Source organism: Melopsittacus undulatus, chromosome 9 (assembly GCF_012275295.1).
Source record: "Melopsittacus undulatus isolate bMelUnd1 chromosome 9, bMelUnd1.mat.Z, whole genome shotgun sequence".
NCBI lineage: Eukaryota > Metazoa > Chordata > Aves > Psittaciformes > Psittaculidae > Melopsittacus > Melopsittacus undulatus.
Window position 1 is genome coordinate 23,654,074 of NC_047535.1, and position 11,732 is coordinate 23,665,805.

General features: G+C 47.3%; 1 protein-coding gene across 4 annotated transcripts in view; it reads right to left on the reverse strand.

Annotated features, from left to right (window-relative positions):
* Nucleotides 1-7,705, reverse strand: part of FBLN2 (fibulin 2) — a 104,870-nt gene extending 97,165 nt beyond the window's left edge. The window contains exon 1 of one of the 4 annotated variants that reach the window (XM_031049204.2): nt 7,318-7,705. The gene's annotated coding sequence lies outside the window, so the exon portion shown is untranslated. Of the gene's footprint in view, nt 1-6,667; nt 6,811-6,842; nt 6,878-6,958; nt 7,103-7,317 lie in introns of those variants that run through there. The other 3 variants (XM_031049205.2, XM_031049208.2, XM_031049206.2) reach the window with 3 other exon arrangements.
* Between the last annotated feature and the right edge of the window lie 4,027 nt (nt 7,706-11,732).

Sequence of the window (11,732 nt, forward strand, 5' to 3'; positions counted from 1 at the left end):
TAACAGTGGTGCCCTCAAGTTAACCTATTTGCCCAGGCTGAAGAGACATTATTGCATATTCTTGCTCTTTTACACATCCTTAATATCCAGACACTTCCAGCACCCCACGGTATAGTGAACTATGGCAACACTTTGAGAAGACTGCAGAAATCTTCATTTTTATATACAGCCATTGCCTATCATGCACTCCTGCCTCTGATGTCTGTAGTTTAGAAAAGCCTACAAATGATTACAAATGGTTTCCACAGAACATATCCTTCTGGATATGCAAGCAGCCATGCCAGGAACCAAACTGCATGTCAGAAAGCTGACTGTCTGCTTAGTTTTGCTCTAAAGGCAAACTAATGTTTCAGAGTAGTTCCTCTTACTGAGTGGATCCATTTACCCTATTTACCAGTTTGGAACTGAGGAGTAATCCCCCAAATAAATCTGCTCTGTACAGTATCAGTTTATATTCTTTCCAAGTGGCCATCCAAGTTTTATGCACTAATCATACCAAATCCCTCAAGATCATCAGGCAGTATGTGATACTGATTATATATATGACAGAGCTTCATGCATGAGGCAGATTTGTTTGGAAAGGAGAACATGACTTGCTACCAAATATAAGTGTTCTGCTCATGAGAATTTAATAAGCAAAAACTAAGCCTCATCAGAGGTGGTAGAGCCACTGGGCAAGCCTCAGCAGCCCAGGAAGAAAGATGTTCTTCAGTAACAACTTCATTAGACTACTGGTGAGCCATGGTGACTATCCATCCCCACCCTCAGCTGTAGCAGTGCTGGTGAGGAGACCTCCATCTGCCTGCCCTTACACCAACAGCCCAGCTCCCTTCAGATAAGGCTGGTCGAGCAGTCGCTCATGGTCCTCGCTCATTCACTTCAGGAAAGGAATAGACAAACCCAAAAGCCAGCAGGATTATCTTTGGTAGTCTAATTACTGTCTTAAGAGAATTCACTTGGTTTGGCCTAAAGCAAGCTAGGAAGTGCTGCTGTGAACCACATGGCAGGAGGACTGCTACCCCCAGCCAAGAGGCAGCACTGGGAAGCAGTGACCAGACACAGCCAATGTGAGGGGAAGGTCTCGTACTGGGCAGAGAGGCAGGATACCTGCAGATATGCCACCCTTGACCCCTTCTCAAGGGGGTTCAGAAGGTGCAAAGCAGGTCCAGTAACTCTGCCCAGCCGAGTTGCTAGCACGTCTGCCAACTCCATGGAAAGCCAGCAATACATTCTGCAAAGCAAAATGATATTATCAACAAAACAAAATGGGGCTTTGGTATCAAAGCTAAACCCTGGCAGCCTGTTCCCATGCAAAAATCCATCACAAGTGAGACATTTGTGGAAGACAGCTGGAAAAAATCAATGACATTTCATGGCATGGTAAAAGCAAACCTTGAGCAAACAGCTTTAAATCATTTGAAATACTACTGTGAATAGACAAGACTTTACAGCACTCACAGGTTACAATAATTCATCATTTCTAAACAATTAGGTTTAATTCTTAAAAAAAAAATTAGAAAAAAAAATCATTTGCAGAAGTGGGTTTTTTCCCCATTCCAGACATATATTTAAAGTAGCATTCTCCTGTGAATAGGTTTCAGGCTACACAACACTTCAGAGTGTTAAATGTTCTTTCTCTCCCCCACCTAAAGATTCACAACGCCAGAAAACCACCACTCTCCCAGCTTCCATCTTCTTTTATAAGTAACCTGACTTCCAAAGCCCAGTGCACAGAACAGAAAGGCAAAAGTTCTAGAAGCTGTTTCTATAAAACACTTCCAATGGGATTGCCACAAAAACACAGATGTCAAACTGCCTTTCAATTTAAATGGGAATTCAGATCTCAAGGCATCCTCTCAATCTCTGTCCATACAGGAATATCCAGTATCATCCCAGATGGTTCACAAATCCCCAGGTAAAAGAACAAGTCTGTCCTTCCATGGGCAAAATAAGTGTTCACTCCGAATCACAGCCACCTGCAGGAAGTTCAGCAGGTCACACTTGTGTAGTGTCCAACTGCACAGCAGCAGGGAGCAACCTGTGACATCTCCCAGGAAGAACTGCTAATGGGAGCAGAGCTCAGAGCTACACACTGAAGTGATTTAGGACAGCACAAACATGAGTATAAGGGGCACATCTTAAGCTGTCTCTGACAAACGTGGTTGATACTGGACAAAGGCTCAGCTCTCACTTAAGCAAAGCCTGGGGGACACAGTCTTTTCCTGAATGTGGCTACAGCAGAAGCTGGCTGAGGATCAGCAGCTGGCTGGTAGTCCCCCACCAGAAGTCTGGCAGGAGGGACAGAGAGAACATTCACTGCACTAGTGCAGACTCAGCTAATTTAAGTCAAAAACAAAGGTGGTTTGTGCTAACCTGGCTGGCTTTGCACTGAGGTGGATTAAGAACACCCATAAGATGCCTTCTGCCAGCTCTGTTAGGGATATAACCCTTGCTGGTTGTATTTTCTACTCCCAAAAAGTCATGTATCCACGCCCCAGGAATTGCTTTCTCTCCCTCCCTCCATCACAAGTCTAGACAAAATCACATTAAGATCCCTTTTTGACTATACATGTACAGGTGTAAAGGGTTAGCAGTTACTAAAAGATTTTGTGGATACAAGAGAAAATGAGCTCCTTGTCTCCAAGGTGTGTTCACTGAATAGTCACAAGTAAAAACCAGAACTGAACCAAGAAAAGTTTCATGCTGAGGATCAAAAAGAAATTCCTACCAAAACAGGCAGGAGAGAGCCTGTGAGGTGAGAAGGGACACTTTGTAAGCCTTCACATCACAACATACTTCTTCACTTGCTCTCTCCAGGGTGCCCTGAGCCCAGGCCCCCCACAGCACAGGAGCAGTATGGCTGTGCTGGGACTAAACAAGCTCCTGCTCCTGTCTCCACCCTCGTGGCTACAATAGCAGATTGTAGCCACAGGGGACTGCCTTCATTCATAAAATGAGACCACACTGAGGGAAGCCACAGGCTCCAGTGCTCCCAGAGCACAGATCAGTGAGATCTCCCAGACAGACATTCACTTCCACAGCCGCCCTTATGTGGAAAGCCTGGAGATCACATCTGGACAATGATGTCAGGGCAAGCTGCTTGCATGGAGCAGTGACAGTGCTTAAACTTCTGCCTGACTTTGGATGTAATCCATAGAGTTCATTAGCAAACAAGACAGACAGGAATGTATGTCTGTCTTAAAGCAAATCAGGAGATGAAATTAACACAGCTTAATTTTCATGAATAATATATTAGGCTTGTAACACCAGAATTAAAAGGTGAAACTCAAAGGGTCTGGTCTGGCTCTAACCATGTTCAGCAGAAGGAGGACTGAATCCAGGCCACAAGTGAGCTGCAATTTCTTCATACCTATGCGGGATACGTATTTGCTTCAACAGTTTGATTTCTTACAAAAAGACCACAATAATGTAAGCAGGAGAAAACAAACCACTTTTCGGAAAGTCCCTTTCAAAAGTCTCTTTTCTTTTAGCTCTAGATCTGTACAAACACGGGAGTCAGAAAAGGACTACTTGGGATATTAAATAAAGACCTGTGTTATTAAAGACAACATGTCACTTCCAGAAAAATAAAAGGATAATGTTATGCCAATAAGCTGGAAGGAAACCACATTTCTAATGCAAGAGAATGAGAGGAAAAGCTAAACAAAAGTGAATGCATGAGACCATAGCACTGTATCAGAGCCTTACTCTTAAAACACCCAGGCTTTTGCTACATCTAAGAGGAGATAAGAGGCAGAATAACTAAGATCAAGGTTCTTAATCCCACCAGGGATCTGCATGCAACTTTGCAAAGAAAGCCCTCAGTGCAGTTCAGCCCTGTCCAGAGGAGGAAGAGGAGCTCCAGCAGGCACAGCCCTTTCGTGGGGCAGAGGTGGCTCATGGAAGAGGCATGTAGCCCTGGCACTGGTCGGCCACCCAGCAGCTCTCTGGTTTCTTCAGCTGGAAAGCCTGAAGGCAGCTGCAGGAAAGCATGTGCCCACTATAAGTCTTTCAGCAACCATGAACATCTCTGGACAACTTAAAGGACACTTCTAATTTTGCCAGAAGTAGTTAAATCCCACCTCTGACCTGCAAACTTGGGGAAGAAATTCTCAGGCATGGAAAAAATTCCAAAGAACTGCTTGAAAGAGAAGACCAATACTGTAAACATCTGTCTTCTCCTGGAATAAAGGAAAGAAGGCATCTGTAAAATGAATGGTTGGCAGTAAACTTGGTTTGGTTTACACAGGATAAAACGTAAGGGCACAGGGATGACAAGGAAGGACCTTCCATACCCAACAGTCTCCATGCAGGCTTTGAGAGCAGATACCAGACATTACAGCCATGAGCCACAGGAAGTTCAAACACATGCAAAATGGGGACAAAAAAGCATGATTTTCAACATGGTGTGAAAGCAGGCCACAGCCTGGAGATAGGATGTAACTACTCTCTGCTCCTGCAAATCCCGAGGAATAGGCATCCACAGGCTGGAGCGGTTCTGGCAGCGTCAAGTGCCCCAGCACTGTCCCTCCCATCAATGAGGAACTGTCCAGCAAAACAAAGTGTTTCCCAAAAGTGTAACAGCAGAGCTCAACACAACCAGAGACACAGCAGCTGAGAAGAGGCCATGTCCTCAAAAGAACCAAAAGCCAGTCTGAGGAGTCTGGTGGACTTCACCTTGCACATGTGCAGGAGTAAAGGTACACCTGTGAGCACCCCAGTGCAAACCCCTGTGTGCAACTGATCCTTAGCTCTGCTTCCCCAGCAGTCCTCAGATATGGGCATTACTGTAGCTCTCCCATGCTGCCTGCCTGAGTGGGACAGAAGGTGCTGACGGCACTGGAATATCACCTTTAATGCCATCAACCTCTGTGGGACTTTGCTCACCATCACCCTTGAAAGGCTACCTACCCCTCAGTGCACAGAGCTGCATAAGGATGGCTTCTTCCACCTGCATGGAGACTAAGTAAATTTAGCAGTATAAAATGCGACATTATCACCTAATGACACTGAAAAGGTCTTCAAGTGGATGAATGGATGGATGGATAACAGTGAGAGATCTCTCCAATTACAGAAACTGATTTTAATTGAAATAAAAACATTTTTCCTAGGATTTAAATACCTGCAAGGCTGTAATTTAGATATTATTTATCCCATCAAGGAAAGCAGCTTCCTGCAGAATGCTCAGACCAGTGGCCCCACAGGAGTGGAACTCCTGAGGATTGCCATTGGTTCCTTATCAGTATTGCAGAAGTTTAAGCTCCAGCCACCACACTGAATTCAGTAATCCCTGCCCAGAGCCATGCCTGTGAGACAGAATACAATTGAGTGAGACAGATACAATTAAACTAAGGCTGCTGAAGAGTAAGGCAGCACTGGAAAAGATTCGTCAACCCAAGAATGCCAAATAAGAGTGTGATTTTTTGGATGGCATTTTTACCATCAACACCAGACCTATTAACGTTTCAAAGTGATTCTGAACATGTAGCTGAGTCCATTTGGGAAAAGCAGTGGTTGAAAGACCCTTTTTTAGCCTACATAGGCCCCATTCTGCCATTAGGGGAAAATCTGTCACACTAAACCCAGTTTCATCCATTCCACTAATAAGGATGGTTCACGTTCAGAAAGCTGTGTCTTTCTCTGGTAATTTCACGCCCATTAGCCATATGCTACAAGCTGTAGAATTTGTTGCTAAATAACAGTCAAACCAATTTATAAGTAAAGCCATGTTTGTGGGATGTTCCCACAGCCTCCCTCTGCAACCAAAAGGATGCCTGAAACACAGATGTCCCATGAGGAAGAGCGGGAAAGGAGAATTCAGGTGCTGATGATGTGTTAAAAAAACATAGGAACTGCCAAGCACCACCCCTCTACTCATCACCTCTTGAGTGCAAAGAAACAAATCTCAGTACCTGTATAGCTCAGCATTAACATCTTTTCCTTCAGCACCAAAGGCTTACAGAAAAATCTCGCTGTGGCATCACTAAGCTCAAAAGACTTCCTGGAGGCCCAGGATGTGGCACAGACCCTGCACCCAAACCCACCTCCTCTGGCCTCACTCCCCGCGACTGGCTCAGCTCTGGGTGGACCTCCACGCCCCAGCACAATGCTTTGAGTGACAAGAGGAAGAGATAAGGTGAGGGAGGCGTGGGGCTCTCGCTGAAGCCCTGTATGCGCCGGGGGCGACTGTGCTGCCGGGCTGGATTTCTGCAGCAATCTTGCAAGCCTTATTCCCCAAATCCCCCCAACACAACCCACTCTGACAGGGAGGCAGCTGGCAAGTGCTCCCCTCAGCACCCATCACTCCAGGAGTGCCAGCACACCGGCAAAAGCACGCAGAAAGCACTTTCCTTAGTTATCCCATCTATTTCCTCCTCTTCTTTTCAAACTTGCCATTGGCTTTGGTTGAGTTCGCACGACGTAGTCCAGCCTGCCCAGCACTCTCCTGGAACAATTCTGCCAGATCTCTCCCCACCTCCAAATGACATTTGATTTGCAAACACTCCCACCGAACCAGAGGCTGCTCCCCCTCCACCCAGGGAGTTGTTTGCAGTAAAGCAACAGCCCTGAAACATCTACAGCAACTTTTCTGCTTTGACAATTTGCCACTTTCAGAACAACAGAAACCTAAAAGGAGAAAGCGCAGAGGAGCAGCGTAAGGAAATACCCGCGTGTCCTAGTAGCAGGGAAAGGGCTGTGGATCGTGTCCCCCGCACCGAGGGGGTGCAGCCGGCTCCGCTCCGCCCGGGCCCGGGCTGTTCCGCTGTGCTCCGGGGATTGGGCACCGGGGCCGATCCGCCCCCAGGGCTCCGCGGAAGCGCTGCCTCCGCCTCTGCACTCACCGCGCCGCGCTGCTCCGCTCGGCTCCGCGAGGGAAGGGGCAAGCGGACCCCGGGAGCCAGAGGGAGGGGCCGGAAAGCTGCTGCGGGACTGCCCGAGCGAGGGGTGTTTGTCTAACCTGACACCGGCGCCGCCGTCCCGCTCCGCTCCCAGCGCCCGCAGCCTCGGCCAGCGCGAAGCGGGGCCGGACACGGCCGGACAATGAGCGCGGCTGTTGGGCAGCGCTCACGTGAAGGAGGAGAAGCTGCAACCCGGGTTTGCCACTGAAAAGCAAACACCACCACAAAACAAAAGGGGGAGGGGAGCGAAGGCCGGGCCCCGCGCCCGCCGTGGGGCAGAGCCGCCTCGCCTCCGGAGTCTGCCCACATTTACCCGCTCAGGCCACCGAAAGAGGCTTCAAAACTCTGCTCAGAAGCGCTTTTCGGTTTCTTTTCATCCCACCGCTGCTTACCGAGGTTTATGCAGTCCCAAACTTACCGCACTGCAAGCCACCATCGAAGCATTTGGTGATTTCGATCCTAATCTTTACCTCGAGACGGTCCAGTTGTCATATTTCTATGACAATAGAGACTGTTTATAGAAACCCATCCTGGTATAAATTAGAGACAAGTCCCTGGGAAGAACAAAGTCAGTGCAACGCTATGTCATCGAGAAAACATCCCTCAGAGGGTCGTAAGAACAGCCCGGGTGCCTTCTCCCTCCAGGCAGCAGGACGTGCTTGCAGGCAGAGGGAGCCTGGCCCACCCTGGGTGGGGAGTTATGGGACCTCACTTGGGACACCCTTACAGCCTGGCTGCAGGGCCAGCCCTGAACCTCTGCAGCAAGACCCTAGGGCAGGGAGCACAGGGAGACCCAGCTGGGCTGGTTTCACACTGCAGAGCTCCTCCTTCTTCTCAGGCATTTAGTTATGGGAGGAAGGGACTGACCCCATTGCTTGTCCTGCTCTGTCCAGGCCTGCATGGGAAGCACCAAAGCATGGTGCTCAGTGTCCCACCAAGGCTGCCTATTCAGCCCTCAGCACAACAGCTCTGCACTGACCCTGCCCCAGCCCAGGCAACGTGAACACCAGCCTGGAGCAACTGGCTGGCGAAGGTAGCACAGCATCCATGGTCTGGCTGCTGGTTTTGCCTCTCCTTGCAATCAAGGGGTGGAGCAGCATCTACTTCTGCAGTCTGAGATGGTAGTTTCCTGCAGTGCTGGGTCAACTTCTCCTATCACTGCCACTTTGGGGAAAGGTTCCTTGTCATGTCCTCCTCCTCCTTCAGCACTCTGCTCTTTATAGCAAACACAGCCCAGCCCTGCCTGTGACAGGAAAAATGCAACATTATCAAAGGAAGTTTTGGGCTGCCCCTGGCTTTCAGCAGCTCTCATTCACAGGCAAGTCTGAAATCTGCACAGACAAAATGTGCATACAATTAGGGAGAAGTAGCAGTGGAAGAGTTTCCATTTCTGAATGGTGTGGTATCCTGTCTCTGACACAGCCAAAGCTTGGGAAAGTGGGACTATTTTGTGATGTTGCAGCATGTGTGAGGACAGGGGTTGCTGCCGATTGCTGCTGGACAGCCTCAGGGCTTGACCAGCTTTACAAAATCATTGCATAACTTTAGCCAGAGAGAAAAATGCTTTTTACTGTGAGAGCAAACAATCAACCCTCAAAAACTGATCCTACGCAGTCCTGGGTTTCGTCTGCATGAGAAAAAGCACAGAAAGAGCAGAGAACTCCAATTTCTCTCTGCCTCTGCAAAGGTGCAACATGAGCACTACTGCTCTGAAGGTGGCATCTACAGTCTCTTTAAAACACCTAGTGACAGCCCTTGAGTGCCACTTGCTGTCATCTGCTGCACCATGAGGGGCAGGAAGCAGCAAGGGCCCCCACTCAAGCTTGGACCTGGCTTTGTGGCTGAGCTGGGAGTTAGCCCACATCCCCCCAGCTCCACACCCTGGAGTCTGAGTCACACGTGTTTGGAGGAGACCAGGAGAGATCAATGGAGTCACCCCCAGCACTGGGATAGAAAGAAAATGGGAACTACAGGAGACTCCCAGAATCACTCCAGCAGTTTTTCCTGTTAAAGTCATGGTGGCCTCAGCAAGGCAGAGTCTCTAAGTAGGGGCAAAATCTCTCAGAACAACTGATGCACATTAAAAACACTTGAGAACCTTTCAGGCACATAAATCCATCCTCAGATCTAAGTGGAGGTACAAGCTGCCCTGGCTGCATTAGACCTTTAGCATGAGGTTTCCTCTCCCTGAAGCACCCAACTGTGCCCACCATTTTTGCCCCACTAACACAACCAACACAGGCAGAGGAAACTGAGATCCCAATATCCAGACCCATTAAAGACTGGTTTACAATCCTTCTCACCACTTGTACAACAGCATTTCCAATGTCCTTGCTATGGCCGGAGTTGCATGTACAGCAATGGGGGGGACTTCAGGAGGAAACACGGCCACAAACTCCATGTTTGTTGGTGTAACTTCAGGAGAGGTGTGGCGAAGTCATGCTCAAGGTGACAGTCTTGTGTCCAGCAGCTAATGATTGAGCCAAAGGAGAGCAATGGCACTGTAGGGTGGGTAACTGTGACATGGGGAGCAGACTCTACCCTGCTCTGCCATTAATCTCCTCACATACCACTGGGACAAACCAGTTTATCCCTCTACATGCCAACGTAAACCAGCAGTGATCGATGCAATACAGCCCCAGAGGACCTTGCTGTAGAACATAGAAACTTCTCACCACAGCAGAGCAAAATGGTTAAGAACCTGCCAGCTCAGCTCAGCTGCACCTCAACACACCACCACTCACCTGCATAAACTCAGGAAGCCTTAAACCGAAATGGACAGTTGGAGTCCTGCTCTGGTGGGCTGTCCTTAGGCAGTGCATTCACTGCCCAAGTGAAAACATGGCTCAGAAACAGGATTTTTTTTTAACAACATCAGCTCACTTAAAATATTTTGCTTTGACTTCAAGTAACACTGAAGAACTAATACATCTAGGATTTAATAAAGTGAGGCTAAATGGAAATATCCATCATTCCTGAATGAAAGAAAACTGACATTATCTGGGGCCTTAAAGGATAAGGCAGGTCATACAAACCCAGAAAAAGATCCAAAGCAGCCATCATCAGTGGTGTGATTAGCACATACACACTGAGAGACTAGCTTTGGAAAGCAAAACTAACTCTAGAAGTCTGACTTAAGGAGGGGAAGTGTTCTATTGGACTTGCATTCAGTCAGTTTGCATCTCCAACACTCCTGAAACTGAGCACCAAAGGGCAGAGGGGTAGCACTGCCTCCTTCCAAGAGACAGGCAGGAAAACAGAACATATAGAGAAGACTCTGTACGTGGTGTGGTTAATCCTAGAGAACTTCACCCACTTAGAATCAACTGAAGCTTTCCCAAATAAAAGCCCCAAAGAAGTGGAACTGAATCAGGGAAGGGAAGATGAGACTTTTTAGAATTCCAGACTTAACACACAAAAAAAAGTATTTAATGTTTTCCTAAGCAAGCATTTCCTAATTGCAAACCAGTGGGAAGCACATCCCAGTGTCCTCTGCCCCTTTTTTTTTCCTGCCACTGTCAATTGTAGGAAACCTTTTGTCACATCTCTTCCATGACTCTCTCTTCCACATGGCTACAGGATTCCCACTTTAAAACAGTGCTACTCTGGTTGAATAACCACAGAGCAGAACAATGTCAAGTGTAGGCGGGCTCTGACTGAAACATTTCCTCCCATGTCTTCATCCAGTCACAGTTTTTCAGACTTTGGGAAGATGTCACACAGCAGCAGAAGACAATGCCTACGTGGCCAAAGTCAGGCTGGGCAGTGTGCCTTGGACTGCAGTGTTCAGGTGAGAAACATGACATGTACAGCTCACACAGGAAGAGCTATTAGCAGATACTGCTGCTTTGAAATGCCAGAGTCTAACACATTTCAAATGGGACAAAAACAGCACAGTTTATAGACTAGCCCAGTCCAAACACATCAGTTGCAATGTATGTCTACCCTGAATCCAGTGAAGAAAAGCTCATGCTGCTCTGGAGACTTCTGCTCACCAGGGCTCACAAAGGTGTGCTGTGAATAGCACAGTTGAATTCTTAGCAGCGTAAATTTAAAGAAACATCCTACAAGAGAAGGTTCCTGCAGTTCTGGATGAATGCAGCAGGAGAATTACCTACTTAGACAGTTTAGGAGGAAAACAGCATCACGCTTTCTTTATCATTAGAGAGTTTTTCAGCAGATACGTGGTCAAATTCAATAGTCTGCTGTACCCATCCAGTGCCCTTGGAGGAAGTAAAGTCAGACATGTGAAACAGAGTAAAGCGTAATTCTTTAAGCAAGGAGCAAGTGTGCCCAACAGCAATATAATGTTTTAATTTAATTTAGTTAATGTACTAACAAACCAAGAGCACTTTTAAGCAGCATTTGATAAGGTGTTCTTTCAGATTCTGACATTTTACTGCAAGTGTCTGAGAAATGTACCCAAATGTAAGATCAAAGGGCTCTTCCAAATAAAAAGCAGGAAAATTATCTCTATCTTGGAATCCAACTTGAAGCCACTCCTTGTTTTCACCCTCTTCCACCATTCATTTTTTCCTCACACAGTGGAAAGAACGGCTCTAAAATCAGCACTCTGATGTCAGCAATTGTCACCTTGTTCATGAACTTTCAGAATGAAAAGGCTACTGAAACAAACCCTCTGCCAAGGAGAGCTCTTCCTTTACCCCATAGTTATAGAAATTGGTACTACATGCCCTCTTCCAGGGCTTGTTACCTTCATTTTTGTCACACAAAGCTCCCAAGAAACCCCAGAAGAGCACATATAATGCACTTTAGTTTGGGCTGATTCCTGGTTATGCAGTAGTGGCTCAAATCTGACATCCACACAGATGT